Source organism: Gadus morhua, chromosome 18 (genome assembly GCF_902167405.1).
Source record: "Gadus morhua chromosome 18, gadMor3.0, whole genome shotgun sequence".
NCBI classification, from domain to species: Eukaryota; Metazoa; Chordata; class Actinopteri; order Gadiformes; family Gadidae; genus Gadus; species Gadus morhua.
The window spans coordinates 17,023,607-17,043,956 of NC_044065.1; the positions used below are offsets into that span (position 1 = coordinate 17,023,607).

Genomic DNA, 20,350 nt, shown 5'->3' on the forward strand with positions numbered 1-20,350 from the left:
GGCCGGGAGGTAGGAAGATCACACTTGCGCACATGTTGTTGGGTCCAGTGCACGTCTCAACCCTGTTGAAACAGCCTCTTCTGAGACACCGGTTGCACCTCAGAGCTTCTCCTACAGATCAAGTATATTAGATATGAGTGGTTGGTATTCTTTAAGTGGGCCATTTAAATGGAGACATTTGGGACTGTAGGCCTCGACTCACCAAAGCCGAAGGCCAACGCAAGCACCAGAACAACCGCTAAAGTCTTCATCTTTGTTCTCTCTCTGGACTGATCCTCTTGCTTGTCTAGAAGAAGAATTTGGATTTGGATAATGGGATGGAAGTGTCCACCCCATCGTCTATGAGTGTCGGGGGTGTGGTCAGGCCACCAGTGACGCCCCCTTCCTCCTCCTACTGGGCAGGTGTGTACCTCCTCTCTGGATGAACGGGAGGAAAACTTAAAGACTGAAAGGTCCAGTGGCTGTGATTCCCTATCGAGGATGATCGTTGATAGCCCGACATCTCCGGACCAATCCGCAAATTAGTGTTCAGCTGTGACTGCCAGGCAAGATGGATTCCCTGAAACAGAGCCAGGAGCGGCCTTGAATCTAAATGGTATACAGAGCACTACACTCACTAATTACTGATAACCAATGACACAGAATTGACCGCTCTTACCTACAGCCTCTTCAACAGTGCCAGGATTAGGGGTTTGACACCCATTGGAACCACTCACGGTCAAACGTATGCACTCACTGTATTGTAAGTTGTATTATCGTACATACGAGCCACGAATTGGCATATATTTATTATTATACAGGGATACAAACTAAATTATTCAAATACATACTAGATTATCCACCATAAAATCTAAATAAAAAAGGGAAAGAATTAGAAGCGTTCGTTTTGTACCCAGTAACAAATGCAGGTTCAACCAACTGAAGTTCAAATGGAGTCCTTCCTCTGCTCTCTGAAGGTGCTGAAGAGGAAGGTCCTCACTGGGATTTCTGTGGACTAAAGAAATGTTATCCAATATCACAAGCCCTGACATGATATTCAATTCATAAATACCCAGCCTTTTAATCGATAACTTTATGAATCATGCCAGGTTGTCATGATGTTAATGTTAATAATGTTGGTATGATTGGGCTGAATCCTCAAAGGTAATGTTCAGGCCTGTTTTGACCTTTTCAAATTTGGACACATCCACATGAGATCCACTCCACCTGGAGTTTAGATTGATCGTTATCACTATTAAAGTATTTGAGACATTTTACACCTCGTTATTTTTTTGGTTTACTCTCTTGGTAAAAAGTGGGGGTGTTATTGACAACATTGATAAACAACGCCGTTGTTTAAGGATTGCTGCAGGTGACCTGATCAGAACAAGGAAGTAGTAAATTAAACCAAGAAGAAAGGAAAATCAGATCAGCGCAGTCTGGGCATACAAAGACAATCATAGATAATTCGCGGAAAATAAACATCCATGACACTTTCCATGTCCTGATTGATGGCCTAGCAACCCAATACTGCAATCGAGCAAGCTGCTACCTCATGGGCAGTATATTCCCTATGATTCACACTGCTACCTCATGGGCAGTATTCCCTATGATTCACACTGCTTCCTCATGGGCAGTATATTCCCTATGATTCACACTGCTACCTCATGGGCAGTATTCCCTATGATTCACACTGCTTCCTCATGGGCAGTATATTCCCTATGATTCCCATTGCTTCCTCATGAGCAGTATACTAGTCGCCTAGACATGAGGATTAAACATTTGCCTCGTGCAGTAGTCCCTAACAATGACATACATAATAGAGAAAAATAGACTGTTTTCCGCAAGGAATTATTAATGACCCCAATTTATACAGGAAATATCAATCTTCTGCTGATTTGTTGGGAATTCCGATTTGTTTTTGTTGGTGATATGATTGACATTGCATGCCATCTTCTGTCCCCTCCTCTCTCCTGTTCTCTTCTTGTTTGCCCTCCTCCTGGTCTCCACGCCTCCCTTTCTCCACTCTCCTCCTCTCGTTTCCATGCCTCCTCTTCCTCTTCTCTCCTTGGTTGTGGTTGGATAGTCAAAAACATTACGTCCTGTCCTTTCTTCACCTCTTTTTTTTTTACCGCAATGAAAAGTCAAGGAAAAATGTGGAGGTGTCTGAAACACAGGGCAAACTCTACACCTTGTCCTATAAAACACAATAAAATAACTTCCTTTGTTGTCTGAGTTTCACGCCCTGCCTATCCATGTTCTAGATATTGTATCATGGCCTGTATAAGGTGACACGTCGTTCTTCAGAGCTGTATCAATCCCACCACCTCTGCGACAAACAAAGACATCATTGTGGTCGAGATTAAAAGTTCATTAATAAAGACGGCCGTTGATACACCAGTGACTCAGCTTAGTGAATTGTACGATTTATCACTCACACTTTGTCAGCTATACACCTCTGCACATGTATAAAACATCTCTAACAAGATTACTTAAACGTGATCCACAGAGACATCCAAGACACCGCATTATCATTGAAGTAGCCAGCCGCTTGTGTTGTCTGTGGTGGCGAAGAATCTCTTTTATTGTTTATTTGATATGTTGATCCTCTGCCTGATGTCCAATATCCCTGATTTGCAATGAATGAATGTCTTCCCTAAAACGTTGAAATTATAATTATGTAAACTTGCATGTCAGCCCTTCTAAGAACATTTTCAAGTTCATACATTTGGAGGCCCCTCCGTCTGAGAAGGTTCCCGACCCCTGCCTTCACGCAATGGGCCTACTCCAACTTTACATGTAAATGTCACTTTTCATTAACCACTCATTGCAAAGAAACTAGGAATTCAACAAGGTTTTATTAAACAAACAAAAAAGAGTCTCAGAGGCAGTAAATTCATTTTTACTAATTCATAACAGCTTTATTGTCATGCATGTCAATCCGCTTACTCACTACAGATGTTACAGAAAGGGAAATGGCCCATTTCAAAATGGGAATAGCCCTGGTAGAGATGTAACCATGGTGACTTGCGACCCCAGCTCTGGGCCTTAGTTGCAGAGGTCTGTCCCACAGCATCTGACCCTCAGATAGCTGGGCAGAGAACTCAACAGGTGGCAGTCGGACGCCCTCATGCAACGTCTGAAGTAATTGATGGCTGATAGGAAGAAAAAAATCCAATAACTATTACTCCATCAACCACCATCTTTAATAAGATGACAAACAAAACACGACAATCAAACACGCAAAGCACCCACATCTTGAAACATAAGTAACAAGAACACAGGGGAAGAGAATGAGTTATCAAACAGCGAGACATGACTTCACCGGAGGAGGAAGACCGGTCAGCTAAAGAGCAGCATGTATCGGGTCGGATAGAAGGGCGTGTGTACTTACGGCCGGGAGGTAGGAAGATCACACTTGCGCACATGTTGTTGGGTCCAGTGCACGTCTCAACCCTGTTGAAACAGCCTCTTCCGAGACACCGGTTGCACCTCAGAGCTTCTCCTACAGATCAAGTATATTAGATATGAGTGGTTGGTATTCTTTAAGTGGGCCATTTAAATGGAGACATTTGGGACTGTAGGCCTCGACTCACCAAAGCCGAAGGCCAACGCAAGCACCAGAACAACCGCTAAAGTCTTCATCTTTGTTCTCTCTCTGGACTGATCCTCTTGCTTGTCTAGAAGAAGAATTTGGATTTGGATAATGGGATGGAAGTGTCCACCCCATCGTCTATGAGTGTCGGGGGTGTGGTCAGGCCACCAGTGACGCCCCCTTCCTCCTCCTACTGGGCAGGTGTGTACCTCCTCTCTGGATGAACGGGAGGAAAACTTAAAGACTGAAAGGTCCAGTGGCTGTGATTCCCTATCGAGGATGACCGTTGATAGCCCGACATCTCCGGACCAATCCGCAAATTAGTGTTCAGCTGTGACTGCCAGGCAAGATGGATTCCCTGAAACAGAGCCAGGAGCGGCCTTGAATCTAAATGGTATACAGAGCACTACACTCACTAATTACTGATAAACAATGACACAGAATTGACCGCTCTTACCTACAGCCTCTTCAACAGTGCCAGGATTAGGGGTTTGACACCCATTGGAACCACTCACGGTCAAACGTATGCACTCACTGTATTGTAAGTTGTATTATCGTACATACGAGCCACGAATTGGCATGTATTTATTATTATACAGGGATACAAACTAAATTATTCAAATACATACTAGATTATCCACCATAAAATCTAAATAAAAAAGGGAAAGAATTAGAAGCGTTCGTTTTGTACCCAGTAACAAATGCAGGTTCAACCAACTGAAGTTCAAATGGAGTCCTTCCTCTGCTCTCTGAAGGTGCTGAAGAGGAAGGTCCTCACTGGGATTTCTGTGGACTAAAGAAATGTCATCCAATATCACAAGCCCTGACATGATATTCAATTCATAAATAGCCAGCCTTTTAATCGATAACTTTATGAATCATGCCAGGTTGTCATGATGTTAATGTTAATAATGTTGGTATGATTGGGCTGAATCCTCAAAGGCAGGGGCGTAGGAACGTGTTTAACATTGGAGGGGACACATATCGGAAACCTGACAGATTCATTGATGGTTCGAAGAGAAATATGTCATAAATGAACTACACTGCAAAACATTCACAAATGTATTTTATTATTCTAAAAATATACATTTGTAAAGGAAAACACATTTTGAATGGCAGTATTGAACTGATACATATCAAATCAATTATTTAATTGCAGGCCTTATCATACAGTTTTGTAGACTGATAAATAACATGTGAAAAATATTGATCTAAATTTGAATTCGTATTTTCTGAATACCTTTTCTTTTCTTAGTTGTAGCCTATCTTATGCCTCAATGAACACACAGGCAAAGGTTAAGGTTAAAGGGAAAAACAGCATCAATAATTTTAACATATACACCAACGGTTCTATCAACATCCTTTCTGTACCGACAGCGATATATTGATGCACTTCTTATGACAAATGTACTTATTGTAAGTAGCTTTGGATAAAAGCGGCTGCTAAATGCCCTAAATGTAAACGTAAATGTAACTTGTTTTTAATCTCGAGTAGGCCTATGTGATATTATTCGAACATTTCCACTAACTGATTGGTGTGTGAAGGCAAACGAAAACGACATTAGAATGGATGTAATGAACTGATAAATGTAAATTAGTGTGTAGAACTGATACAAATAAAAGCTAGATAGCACTGTAGTGTAATCCAACAGTGTCAAACGTGCCGTGACACACAAAAGGTTGAAAAACTATGGCCTAGGCAAAAGAGCCAAAATGTTTTCTTCTCCTGTCATTTGCCGCCACGAAATGCTTGCAAATTGACTTCTTGTCAGTAAGTCAAGTCTATCCTGATGGACATGACAGACAGCAACATGGTTGAGTCTGTTTTGAGACATTGTGGACCGGAGCCAGGTTTTGAGCCTGCGGAGGACACTAAAACTTCTCTGCTATTCTACTGCCGTCTTTTCATTTTAACAGCTCTAACCTGTTGCGTTAGCTGCAGACACCCGCATCTCAAACAGTCTGAGCCGTTGATGGGATGCGGCAGCTTATGGCTGTCTTGCGAGACAGCCGTATTCACGCGAGATCACGAGATCACGCGATTAGAGTTGCAGGCTGGCAGCGATCAGCAGCGGTGACAGCGGCGCTTACGTCCCCGATGGAAAGCAGGCAACTATTCTTCTAGGCAGCGATTCGAAGGCGTTTCCAGCCTGAAGTCCTTAGCCTGAACTTCCAACCGCCCCCAACCCTACGCGCTGCCATACATGTGGCAGGTGACAAGACGCTGTATTGCGCTTTCAAAATAAAAGCGAGTAAAATATAAAAAAAATATATATATATTTTGCGGTATAATTTTTGGGGGGGACAAATGCGCCTGTCTCGAAAATTGGAGGGGACACGTCCCCTCCGTCCCCCCCGGTTCCTACGCCCTTGCTCAAAGGTAATGTTCAGGCCTGTTTTGACCTTTCAAATTTGGACACATCCACATGAGAGCCACTCCACCTGGAGTTTAGATTGATCGTTATCACTATTAAAGTATTTGAGACATTTTACACCTCGTTATTTTTTTGGTTTACTCTCTTGGTAAAAAGTGGGGGTGTTATTGACAACATTGATAAACAACGCCGTTGTTTAAGGATTGCTGCAGGTGACCTGATCAGAACAAGGAAGTAGTAAATTAAACCAAGAAGAAAGGAAAATCAGATCAGCGCAGTCTGGGCATACAAAGACAATCATAGATAATTCGCGGAAAATAAACATCCATGACACTTTCCATGTCCTGATTGATGGCCTAGCAACCCAATACTGCAATCGAGCAAGCTGCTACCTCATGGGCAGTATATTCCCTATGATTCACACTGCTTCCTCATGCGCAGTATATTCCCTATGATTCCCATTGCTTCCTCATGGGCAGTATACTAGTGGCCTACACATGAGGATTAAACATTTGCCTCGTGCAGTAGTCCCTAACAATGCCATAAATAATAGAGAAAAATAGAGTGTTTTCCGCAAGGAATTATTAATGACCCCAATTTATACAGGAAATATCAATCTTCTGCTGATTTGTTGGGAATTCCGATTTGTTTTTGTTGGTGATATGATTGACATTGCATGCCATCTTCTGTCCCCTCCTCTCTCCTGTTCTCCTCTACTTGTTTGCCCTCCTCCTGGTCTCCACGCCTCCCTGTCTCCACTCTCCTCCTCTCGTTTCCTTGCCTCCTCTCCCTCTTCTCTCCTTGGTTGTGGTTGGATAGTCAAAAACATTACGTCCTGTCCTTTCTTCACCTCTTTTTTTTTTACCGCAATGAAAAGTCAAGGAAAGATGTGGAGGTGTCTGAAACACAGGGGGAAACTCTACACCTTGTCCTATAAAACACAATAAAATAACTCCCTTTGTTGTCTGAGTTTCACGCCCTGCCTATCCATGTTCTAGATATTGTATCATGGCCTGTATAAGGTGACACGTCGTTCTTCAGAGCTGTATCAATCCCACCACCTCTGCGACAAACAAAGACATCATTGTGGTTGAGATTAAAAGTTCATTAATAAAGACGGCCGTTGATACACCAGTGACTCAGCTTAGTGAATTGTACGATTTATCACTCACACTTTGTCAGCTATACACCTCTGCACATGTATAAAACATCTCTAACAAGATTACTTAAACGTGATCCACAGAGACATCCAAGATACCGCATTATCATTGAAGTAGCCAGCCGCTTGTGTTGTCTATGGTGGCGAAGAATCTATTTTATTGTTTATTTGATATGTTGATCCTCTGCCTGATGTCCAATATCCCTGATTTGCAATGAATGAATGTCTTCCCTAAAACGTTGAAATTATAATTATGTAAACTTGCATGTCAGCCCTTCTAAGAACATTTTCAAGTTCATACATTTGGAGGCCCCTCCGTCTGAGAAGGTTCCCGACCCCTGCCTTCACGTAATGGGCCTACTCCAACTTTACATGTAAATGTCACTTTTCATTAACCACTCATTGCAAAGAAACTAGGAATTCAACAAGGTTTTATTAACCAAACAAAAAAGAGTCTCAGAGGCAGTAAATTCATTTTTACTAATTCATAACAGCTTTATTGTCATGCATGTCAATCCGCTTACTCACTACAGATGGTACAGAAAGGGAAATGGCCCATTTCAAAATGGGAATAGCCCTGGTAGAGATGTAACCTTGGTGACTTGCGACCCCAGCTCTGGGCCTTAGTTGCAGAGGTCTGTCCCACAGCATCTGACCCTCAGATAGCTGGGCAGAGAACTCAACAGGTGGCAGTCGGACGCCCTCATGCAACGTCTGAAGTAATTGATGGCTGATAGGAAGAAAAAAATCCAATAACCATTACTCCATCAACCACCATCTTTAATAAGATGACAAACAAAACACGACAATCAAACACGCAAAGCACCCACATCTTGAAACATAAGTAACAAGAACACAGGGGAAGAGAATGAGTTATCAAACAGCGAGACATGACTTCACCGGAGGAGGAAGACCGGTCAGCTAAAGAGCAGCATGTATCGGGTCGGATAGAAGGGCGTGTGTACTTACGGCCGGGAGGTAGGAAGATCACACTTGCGCACATGTTGTTGGGTCCAGTGCACGTCTCAACCCTGTTGAAACAGCCTCTTCCGAGACACCGGTTGCACCTCAGAGCTTCTCCTACAGATCAAGTATATTAGATATGAGTGGTTGGTATTCTTTAAGTGGGCCATTTAAATGGAGACATTTGGGACTGTAGGCCTCGACTCACCAAAGCCGAAGGCCAACGCAAGCACCAGAACAACCGCTAAAGTCTTCATCTTTGTTCTCTCTCTGGACTGATCCTCTTGCTTGTCTAGAAGAAGAATTTGGATTTGGATAATGGGATGGAAGTGTCCACCCCATCGTCTATGAGTGTCGGGGGTGTGGTCAGGCCACCAGTGACGCCCCCTTCCTCCTCCTACTGGGCAGGTGTGTACCTCCTCTCTGGATGAACGGGAGGAAAACTTAAAGACTGAAAGGTCCAGTGGCTGTGATTCCCTATCGAGGATGATCGTTGATAGCCCGACATCTCCGGACCAATCCGCAAATTAGTGTTCAGCTGTGACTGCCAGGCAAGATGGATTCCCTGAAACAGAGCCAGGAGCGGCCTTGAATCTAAATGGTATACAGAGCACTACACTCACTAATTACTGATAACCAATGACACAGAATTGACCGCTCTTACCTACAGCCTCTTCAACAGTGCCAGGATTAGGGGTTTGACACCCATTGGAACCACTCACGGTCAAACGTATGCACTCACTGTATTGTAAGTTGTATTATCGTACATACGAGCCACGAATTGGCATATATTTATTATTATACAGGGATACAAACTAAATTATTCAAATACATACTAGATTATCCACCATAAAATCTAAATAAAAAAGGGAAAGAATTAGAAGCGTTCGTTTTGTACCCAGTAACAAATGCAGGTTCAACCAACTGAAGTTCAAATGGAGTCCTTCCTCTGCTCTCTGAAGGTGCTGAAGAGGAAGGTCCTCACTGGGATTTCTGTGGACTAAAGAAATGTCATCCAATATCACAAGCCCTGACATGATATTCAATTCATAAATACCCAGCCTTTTAATCGATAACTTTATGAATCATGTCAGGTTGTCATGATGTTAATGTTAATAATGTTGGTATGATTGGGCTGAATCCTCAAAGGTAATGTTCAAGCCTGTTTTGACCTTTTCAAATTTGGACACATCCACATGAGATCAACTCCACCTGGAGTTTAGATTGATCGTTATCACTATTAAAGTATTTGAGACATTTTACACCTCGTTATTTTTTTGGTTTACTCTCTTGGTAAAAAGTGGGGGTGTTATTGACAACATTGATAAACAACGCCGTTGTTTAAGGATTGCATCAGGTGACCCGATCACAACAAGGAAGTAGTAAATTAAACCAAGAAGAAAGGAAAATCAGATCAGCGCAGTCTGGGCATACAAAGACAATCATAGATAATTTACGGAAAATAAACATCCATGACACTTTCCATGTCCTGATTGATGGCCTAGCAACCTAATACTGCAATCGAGCAAGCTGCTACCTCATGGGCAGTATTCCCTATGATTCACACTGCTTCCTCATGGGCAGTATATTCCCTATGATTCACACTGCTTCCTCATGGGCAGTATATTCCCTATGATTCCCATTGCTTCCTCATGAGCAGTATACTAGTCGCCTAGACATGAGGATTAAACATTTGCCTCGTGCAGTAGTCCCTAACAATGACATACATAATAGACAAAAATAGACTGTATTCCGCAAGGAATTATTAATGACCCCAATTTACACAGGAAATATCAATCTTCTGCTGATTTGTTGGGAATTCCGATGTGTTTTGTTGGTGATATGATTGACATTGCATGCCATCTTCTGTCCCCTCCACTCTCCTGTTCTCCTCTACTTGTTTAATCTATTTGTCTGCCCTCCTCCTGGTCTCCACGCCTCCCTGTCTCCATTCTCCTCCTCTCGTTTCCTTGCCTCCTCTCTCCTTGGTTGTGGTTGGATAGTCAAAAACATTACGTCCTATCCTTTCTTCACCTCTTTTTTTTTTACCGCAATGAAAAGTTCAAGGAATGATGTGAAGGTGTCTGAAACCCAGGGGGAAACTCTACACCAGTCATACTCAAGTATGAAAAAAAAAAAATCGTGTTGGGCGCTCTTATTTTGAAACCGCGCCCCGCGATCTCAATACGAGGCTGGGGGTTGCAACGATAAACAGATAGCACTCCAGCCCACAGACCGCTCCAGCCCTCCCAAACTCGAGGCAGGCAGTCCATCTCAGCAGCAGTCAAGGCCGATTTAGGGTCGTTTTAGACGCAGAGACGTAAGCACGTAATTTACACAAGGGACTTGTTTTAGACAAGTTTTGATTTACGGTTCCTTTAAGGTTCCTTAAGGATTGCGCGTGTTGCAAGGGGATTCTCCGCCAGAACAGTAGGGGGAGCAACGAACGAATCTGTGGGCGTCGAAGTGGAAATCGCTGGCTTGTTTATATTTATAATTATCATAATTCGTTCTTGTGTTTTCTTCTTCTCCTTCTTCAAAATTCTTCATTCGCTTCTGTCACGGCCTTTTAAAAATGGCGCTATTATGCTGTAAAACCGGAAATGTGAGACTCCTGAAAGGCTGTGGTTAGCTGGCCAATCACAATCTTTGCGAGCTGCGTAGGGTGTGTTTCAGTCGCATAGTCAGGAATTTTGGCCGACGCACTTAAGCACGTAAGGGGGGATATTTTACCGCGCAAGGGGGGGTTATGTATCTTACGTGCTTACGCGTTACGTCTAAAACAGAGTATATATCGGCCTCAGTCACACGTATACCGACCGGCCCCTTGAGTCACTGAAAAAAAATTTTGTGGCCCCTCATCATTTCTACTTGAGTACCCCTGCTCTACACCTTGTCCTATAAAACACAATAAAATAACTTCCTTTGTTGTCTGAGTTTCACGCCCTGCCTATCCATGTTCTAGATATTGTATCATGGCCTGTATAAGGTGACACGTCGTTCTTCAGAGCTGTATCAATCCCACCACCTCTGCGACAAACAAAGACATCATTGTGGTTGAGAATAAAAGTTCATTAATAAAGACGGCCGTTGATACACCAAAGTGACTCAGCTTAGTGAATTGTACGACTTATCACTCACACTTTGTCAGATATACACCTCTGCACATGTATAAACCATCACTAACAAGATTACTTAAACGTGATCCACAGAGACATCCAAGACACCGCATTATCATTGAAGTAGCCAGCCGCTTGTGTTGTCTGTGGTGGCGAAGAATCTCTTTTATTGTTTATTTGATATGTTGATCCTCTGCCTGATGTCCAATATCCCTGATTTGCAATGAATGAATGTCTTCCCTAAAACGTTGAAATTATAATTATGTAAACTTGCATGTCAGCCCTTCTAAGAACAATTTCAAGTTCATACATTTGGAGGCCCCTCCGTCTGAGAAGGTTCCCGACCCCTGCCTTCACGTAATGGGCCTACTCCAACTTTACATTTAAATGTCACTTTTCATTAACCACTCATTGCAAAGAAACTAGGAATTCAACAAGGTTTTATTAACCAAACAAAAAAGAGTCTCAGAGGCAGTAAATTCATTTTTACTAATTCATAACAGCTTTATTGTCATGCATGTCAATCCGCTGACTCACTACAGATGGTACAGAAAGGGAAATGGCCCATTTCAAAATGGGAATAGCCCTGGTAGAGATGTAACCTTGGTGACTTGCGACCCCAGCTCTGGGCTTTAGTTGCAGAGGTCTGTCCCACAGCATCTGGTCTTCACAAGGCTGGGCAGAGAACTCAACAGGTGGCAGTCGGACGCCGTCATGCAACGTCTGAAGTAATTGATGGCTGATAGGAAGAAAAAAATCCAATAACTATTACTCCATCAACCACCATCTTTAATAAGATGACAAACAAAACACGACAATCAAACACGCAAAGCACCCACATCTTGAAACATAATGTCTTAAGTAACAAGAAAACAGGGGAAGAGAATGAGTTATCAAACAGCGAGACATGACTTCACCGGAGGAGGAAGACCGGTCAGCTAAAGAGCAGCATGTATCGGGTCGGATAGAAGGGCGTGTGTACTTACGGGCGGGAGGTAGGAAGATCACACTTGCGCAGACGTCGTTGGGTCCGCTGCACGTCTCAACCCTGTTGGAACAGCCTCTATTGATACACCGGTTGCACCTCAGAGCTTCTCCTACAGATCAAGGATATATTAGATATGAGTGGTTGGTATTCTTTAAGTGGGCCATTTAAATGGAGACGTTTGGGCTGTAGGCCTCGACTCACCAAAGCCGAAGGCCAACGCAAGCACCAGAACAACCGCTAAAGTCTTCATCTTTCTTCTCTCTCTGGACTGATCCTCTTGCTTGTCTAGAAGATAATTTGGATTTGGATAATGGGATAGAAGTGTCCACCCCATCGTCTATGAGTGTCGGGGGTGTGGTCAGGCCACCAGTGACGCCCCCTTCCTCCTCCTACTGGGCAGGTGTGGACCTCCTCTCTGGATGAACGGGAGGAAAAATTAAGGACTGAAAGGTCCAGTGGCTGTGATTCCCTATCGAGGATGATCGTTGATAGCCCGACATCTCCGGACCAATCCGCAAATTAGTGTTCAGCTGTGACTGCCAGGCAAGATGGATTCTCTGAACCAGAGCCAGGAGCGGCCTTGAATCTAAATGGTATACAGAGCACTATACTCACTAATTACTGACAACCAATGACACAGAATTGACCGCTCTTACCTACAGCCTCTTCAACAGTGCCAGGATTAGGGGTTTGACACCCATTGGAACCACCCACGGTCAAACGTATGCACTCACTGTATTGTAAGTTGTATTATCGTACATACGAGCCACGAATTGGCATATATTTATTATTATACAGGGATACAAACTAAATTATTCTGATGACCGTGTTATGGTTAAATTAAGTTTAAGTATTCGATTTAAAGAAAATGACCATACGATGTCTGTCTGTCTGATGCTGTGGTGGTGTGTTCATCTCATTCTCTGCTTTTTGTTTTTTGCAAATGACCCTGGAAATGAAACTGGTAAGCATCAGACATCGATTAGAATGGGGTACAATAGATATATGACATTAGATTACAATAAGTTCACAATAACGATTACAATCGACTGATTACAATTGATTACATTCAATACTATAAAATATTCCATTGCCATATTTTCTTTCATAATTCCATGTAAAGACATCATACATTCACAACAATAATTTCGATTATGTATGGGGTGTGTAAGGCTTGGAAAGGCCAGTTTATTATTACCGCAACCTTCAAACACACAGACCATTCACAGCGCTTTTTACATGGACACGAAACACATTTCCAAAGAATTAAAAGGGAAATCATTGAAATAAAAAAGTGAAAGAATTAGCAGTGTTCATTTGTACTCAGTAACAAATGCAGGTTCAACCAACGGAAGTTCAAATTGAGTCCTTCCTCTGCTCTCTGAAGGTGCTGAGGAGGAAAGTCCTCACTGGGATATCTGTGGGCTAAAGAAATGTCATCCAATATCACAAGCCCTGACATGCTGTTCAATTCATAAATACCCAGCCTTTTAATCTATAACTTTATGAATCATGCCAGGTCTTCATAATGTTAACGTTAATTATGTTGGTATGATTGGCCAGAATTGTTAAAGGTAATGTCCATAGGTTCGGGCCTGTTTTGACCTTTTTCAAATTTGGACACATCCACATGAGATGTTTGTATTTGTATGCGATTGATCATTATTACTATGTAGTATTTGGGTCATTTTACACTTCATTATTTTGTACCTTGTTTACTCTGTTGGTAAGGAAAGGATGTTTTATTGGCAAACATCCTCAAACGATGCCGTTCTTTAAGGATTGCTGCAGATGACCCGATCAGAACAAGGAAATAGAAAATTAAACCAAGAAGAAAGGAAAATCAGATCAGTGATGAACATTCAGAGCAAGGTTTATTACTCTGTTTTCTGGGAATAATTGACATAAGCAGAAACCAAAAACCAGCCGTTTTTCCGTTTTGTCCAAAAAAACGAAAAGATAAATTTAAAGGTTGTATAGGTGATTTGCTTTTTTGGCCATTTTTGCAAAATTACTTGAAATCCTTATCATAACCCGCTTACAGCCACTGAGTTAGAAGTACTGACATGAAAATTAAACAAGTCAATCATCTGTGGAACGGGCAGGGCTCGAAAAACTCCAGCCAATCATTTCCATTGCCACCGAGTTGCATTGGACAGTAAGTACGTCAATCAAACGGTCGTACTGCACTCCCCCTCCCCCGCGCCCCGCGCGCGACCCCTTCGTGCAGTACTCGTGACCCAGAGCTCGTGACCCAGAGCAAGCTCCTGTTTGTTGTTATCCTGCGGTAGCTACTGGAACTAGTTAATCCACATTTGGACCTAGCAGTAGAAGACAATTTCCATGGCAGACAAGACGCCACCATCCCCACCACCACCACCACCACCAGCAAAGAGAAGGAAAACTCTTTTTCAGAGGGTAATTGATAATAAAAACGCTGAAAGAGAAAAACTGAAATGAAGAATAATCCTAGGCGCTGCTTTCGAACGTTGGCGGCAACTGAAGGACGAGAAGGGTCTAAAAACCGATGCTTGTGTGGCGGTTGACCTAGTTTCAAAGTTTATACCGTTTATACTCGGTAATACCGGTGTGGAGGCGAGTGTATTACTCGGTGTGAAAATGTCCACACCGCGGCAACCCTAGTGAAAACCAGGACTTCCAATACAATTATATGAAACAAACATACATTTTCTAAAAATAGTAATGATTTATGTGACCGTTTAATGTTTATAACATCTGGTCCAACCATTGCAGCGAGAACGTATTCTCAGCAGGGGGTGCTGGGAAAAAAAAAAAACTCAGCCTGCACTAGACTCGCAACTCGTTACATTGATAAAAAAAAGATGTATAGCAGCGCAGCTCAATTACACCAGTGCATGCGCGGACAGTTGAAAATCGATCGTTCACATCCAGCTGCTCACAGAACAAGTTTAGCGCACCACCGCTACCCTCACACTTTTTCATATAACCTTTTTTCAGCACTAGGTCATATGAGCATTAAATAAATGCTGCGTCTCAAAATGCCTTGGACAGCAGCGAGGATGACTCGCTTTGCCACGGGCCGAAACAGTTCGGAGCGACCACAGCCAGAGCGAACACAGCGGGGCAGAGGAGTGTCAGGAATAGTCTTTGGTGTGCACATCAGTACGGCCTATTTGCACTACTGTTTAGTGGCAATGCAGTGTTTTATTCGATGCCTTTTTATTTTCGTATATTATTTCAATGAATACAATTTATTTATTCATAAAAAACGGATCTGGTCTTCAAATCTTTTTTCCAAATATAGGTCGTCTTACAATGGGTACAGCGGGCGCTCACATGACGTTAAGCATTTCCTGGTGCATAATGTGACGCTTCAGAACCTAAAATCCCGTTTCTCCCCGTTGACACGACAACACATAACCGGCGTTTTCAGAAATCTCCACTTTGGCCGGAGTTTTTAAGAAATGATCGTTTTCTGTGATAAGACAGGGCCTCGGACAGGGGGTGTTGCAGCACCCCCAGCACTCCTACTTCCCGCGGTACTGGGTGCAACTTACAGCTGAATGTAGTGCCATGTTGTTAAACGAAAACCTACGCTAGCCTGGCTCGCTTTCGCGCATCTCTGTTCGCGCTCGTGCATGATTGCGCGTCCAGGTACTTGGAATGGGTGGAGTCAGAGTCAGCGTTGAAGGAGAGGGGGTAGGACCATTTGAGTTGTGTATTTTCAAAATCTGCTGGCGTTTCGCAAATCACCTACCCAACCTTTAAGTTTGTTTATTCGGTAAACGAATTTACCACTCAATATCTGGTTTCCGCCGGTGGGCGGGTCCTCTTATTGGCTAGTGTGCTTCGTTGCCCTGTGCTCTTCAAAATAAAAGTTCTTCCGTTTGATAATGTCGACAAAAATATTGCTGTATTATAGACACTAGCAGACACAGAGGACCAAACCACCCACAGTCAAGACTGACACGGCTTCAAATAACAATAATAGCATTCATAATCATTTGAAAATTAGAACTTCTGAAGTTATGATGACTTCAGTGCAGTTGATGTTTAGCCACAGTTAATACATGCAGAGTAGACCTGAGGGCTTTACTACGACATCATTGTCCGGCTCTGAACTCTGCGCTCTGTGCGCGTTCACATCGAAGGAGCTGCGATCGCGGGCTGCTGATTTCCTCACAGCCTGAGAGCTATCAGGAATACAAGTGATCACAACACATTTCTGACAGCTGAAAATGGCGCATTTGTTGACCTTTATCCATTTACAGTAAACAAATTATTTTTTCTTGTTGAAAGATATTTTATAATGTTTTCATATTATTATTTACTGATGGTGTTTACAGAATGCGAGTGCGTGTTATATTGAAAGCGAGGCTGGGTGTGCCTATGAATATAGGCTACAGTGAGTTTTTTAAGGTGCTGTACAAGCAACTCATATTGTCTCCTCTGTACAGTGACAGGGAGTGTAAAGTAACCTACTTCATTCAATATCGAATAGGCTACTGTAGCCTACACTATGTACAAATGTTTTTCCTCTTTGCTCATGGCAGTTGTGTCATTTTAACGTGTGAGCAGGCAAGCTTCACTCTTTCCAGGATGCATTATGCGTTGTCCTATAGCCTACTTGGAACATGTTTTGGAATGGATGTATAGTAGAGTATATACATTTGCTCATAACAGGCCAGCTGGAATACAAAGCAAACTCTTTGTATTCCAGCTGTTTTTTTTGTGATGTTTTACGATGTTTCAATGTTGCGTTGGTAATGTGTTAGACAGCTTAGATGTTCTTAGATGTTTTGTTAACCTGATTCCTATCCCACTCTGTTTAAGTAAAAGTGTGCTACTGCTGCAAAATCTCTTTGCTTTTGTTTTTTTCTGTAAATGGATAAAGGTCAACAGATGCGCACAGTCTCACCAATATGCGTACAGATCGCACGGTTTGACACTTTAAAAATGCGTGCAGTACATACGCCAAATGACCATTTCGCGTGCATATGATACGCAAAACCCAGCATTAACTGTGGAGGGCGGATGCGTACATTTCGCGTGCATATGATACGCAAAACCCAGCATTAACTGAATGGGAAATGCAATATTTTAGGACAGATTCCTAAAACAGACATCATTAAACGTGTTTCTAATGACATTTCTAGCGAGAAATGTACTTTTTCCTTGAATAATCTTCAGTCAGTGAATGTGTATGATCTTTATTAATCTTTATTATCTGAATGGGAAATGCAATATTTTAGGACCGATTCACGGTTAAACGTGTTTCTAATAACATTTCTAGCGAGAAATATACTTTTTACTTGCATAATCTTCAGTCAGTGATTGTGTCTGATCTTTAGTTTTATAGTTATAAGGAAGATTTTATCGGCTCGCTCGCATGTTTCAACAACGTCAGGTTGCTAGGGACGCTGCTTTCGCTAAACCAGCAGCTCACGTGTTTTCTGCGTTTGTGTTATTAAACCGTTACTTTATGTAACTTTTAATGATATTGTCATAACCACAGGCGAGGTAGTGAGCGAAGTAAGCTTGATAGCAGGTTTATTGGATTCCACAATCGGACAGGCAGGCACAGAGCTCCACCGGAAAACTACAACAACCAAAACTCCCGCCCGGAAGGAAACCCCCGGAACCCCCTCTCAGAAGGCCCGCCCCCTCCTCCCGAACCCTGTGATGCTACAATATCATCTTGTTAGAAACACGTTTTTCTGAGAGCCAGCCCAGTCGCCAAAAGCATACGTTGACAGTGTACGTTTTAGTGAACACTGGAACACTACGTCGCATTTCAACATAAAATAGCGTGTTAAGCACACACACACACACGCACACACACACACACACAATGCATTTCGCTGCTAAAACAACAACTTGGGCTGCTTCTGGGTGGATTTTGAACGGGATGTGGGCAGGACGCAGGGTTGCCAGGTCCTGCCTGCAAAAAACGTCCTGCCCACATCCCGTTCAAAATGTTGAACGATGTTGATTTAACGAGGCAGGGTTATTTGAAACAATTTATTAAATAAATATTTGCGAGAGGTCATTCCATCTCCTGAGTTTGCTTCCCAATTATGTCTAGTGTACACCCCTACTGTCCACAAGTACCCCCCCCCCCTTCCCCATATGGATATGGATCATTGTTGCCACGTCCCAGTGGTGGTGGTGGTATCATATATATGAAAGAGGGCATTCAATTATGATCAATTAGGAGGCCAAAGCCCTAAAGGAAGTGATGCAATAGGTGACAACATTTAAGCAAGCTGTACCTTGGCGTCTCTTATATATCAAAGGGGGTCTCAAAGGACGCATATATGCTTTAACCTGTGGCTCCAGCCATACAGGAAATGACTCAGCAAGTGCTCCATCTCGTTGCACCTCACCCAGCGGCTCGCTCGCTCGCTGAAGTTCTTCCCAGACCCACACCCTAGCCATCCAACATGCATGTCTGAGAATCAGGCCTCTCTTTAACAATAACAAAAAATTATGAGAGAAATACACATTAACTTTTTGTTATCTCATAAGCGGCGTGGTGCCGGCTCCTTTTGACCTTTTGACCCCAGACTTCTGGGGGAATAGCTGAATCAATTCATTAGTCAATCAGAAGTATGTAAATATCTTCCCGGTGGCGTAAGAGGGCGAACAAGGTGTCCGTCAGCATCTACGCTTCCAGGCGATTGCAACGGTGCCACACATGAGCATATTCAAACATGTTGAATGGTAGTAATTAGCTGTCGAAATTGGAGGCCTTATTCAATAATGAGCAGCTATTGATTTGCTTCCCGATAGAAATATGTGAACAATTACATGTTATTTAGCATCTACACGTTGAGCTGAGTCCAATGACACCAAGCATGACACTCTAGCAAATGGTAACATGTATTTGACATGGTACACCTATGGTCTGGGGCATGATCTCGGTGTGGCAAGAGGGCGAGCTTGATCTCATTGGACTCATGTATTTGTCAAAAATCCCCATCGGGAAGCAAATCTATACCTGGTCATTATTGATAAAGGCCTCCAAAATCGACAGCTAATTACTGCCCCGAAACATATTCAAATATGATCATGTGTGGCACTGTTGCAATCGCCTCGAAACTTAGATGTCAAAGGACACCTTGTTTGCCCCGCCACCGGGAAGATATTTTCATACTTCTAATGGATTGATTCATATTTTAAGGTTCTCGCAGTGAGACTTTAAGCGGCTGCAGCAGAAGTGTTGAGAAGAAAGATGATATCAAGACGTTTATAGAATATTCCCATTCACATTATGATTCTTCGTCATAACTATCCAACCAAACATCCTTCACATTCACCGAGCGAAGTTTATGAAAGTCCTGCCCTCGGTCGGACCCCGAGGGCAGGCCCCCCCTTCCTGCACTCGGGGTCCGACCGGGCCAAGTTTCGGGGTGGGGGTCCCAGGTAGGCCCTAGTATAAGGTATTCAAATTTCAGGGGGGTAGGACCTTCTTATCTCAAAAACTGTTTTTCCACCACATTCTGAACCATTCTTGCAAGCAACACTTCTGAGGGGCTTTGTCCAAACTTTTTTTCTCTAAGGGCTAGAACTCCAAATCTTGGATATGTCGTTCTCGGGGCCCCGGGAAATGTGTGTAAACATTTTAGCATCTCTAGCTATCTCTAAAAGGCCGGAGAAGGGGCGTGACCTCCAACAGTACAGTAAATGTACATAAGACAGAGGTTAGTTTCTAGTCCCCATTTTTTGTGTGATGGAGCTGTACATTTGTGGCTTAAGGTGTGTAGACACAGCTGGCCTGTGGCCACGTTTTTGAAGTCTGGGGTCAAAAGGTCAAAAGGAGCCGGCACCACGCCGCTTATGAGATAACAAAAAGTTAATGTGTATTTCTCTCATAACTTTTTGTTATTGTTAAAGAGAGGCCTGATTCTCAGATATGCATGTTGGATGGCTAGGGTGTAGGTCTGGGAAGAACTTCAGCGAGCGAGCGAGCCGCTGGTTGAGGTGCAACGAGATGGAGCACTTGCTGAGTCATTTCCTGTATGGCTGGAGCCACAGGTTAAAGCGTCTATTCGTCCTTTGAGACCCCCTTTGATATATAAGAGACGCCAAGGTACAGCTTGCTTAAATGTTGTCACCTATTGCATCACTTCCTTTAGGGATTTGGCCTCCTAATTGATCATAATTGAATGCCCTCTTTCATATATATGA

General features: G+C 42.9%; 1 protein-coding gene across 1 annotated transcript in view; it reads right to left on the reverse strand.

Annotated features, from left to right (window-relative positions):
- Position 1: 1 nt before the first annotated feature.
- The window catches only part of LOC115531061 (CD59 glycoprotein), a 64,463-nt gene continuing 44,114 nt past the window's right edge, over positions 2-20,350 (reverse strand). Inside the window, exon 3 of the transcript XR_003973835.1 lies at positions 2-111. The gene's annotated coding sequence lies outside the window, so the exon portion shown is untranslated. The remainder of the gene's footprint in view (positions 112-20,350) is intronic.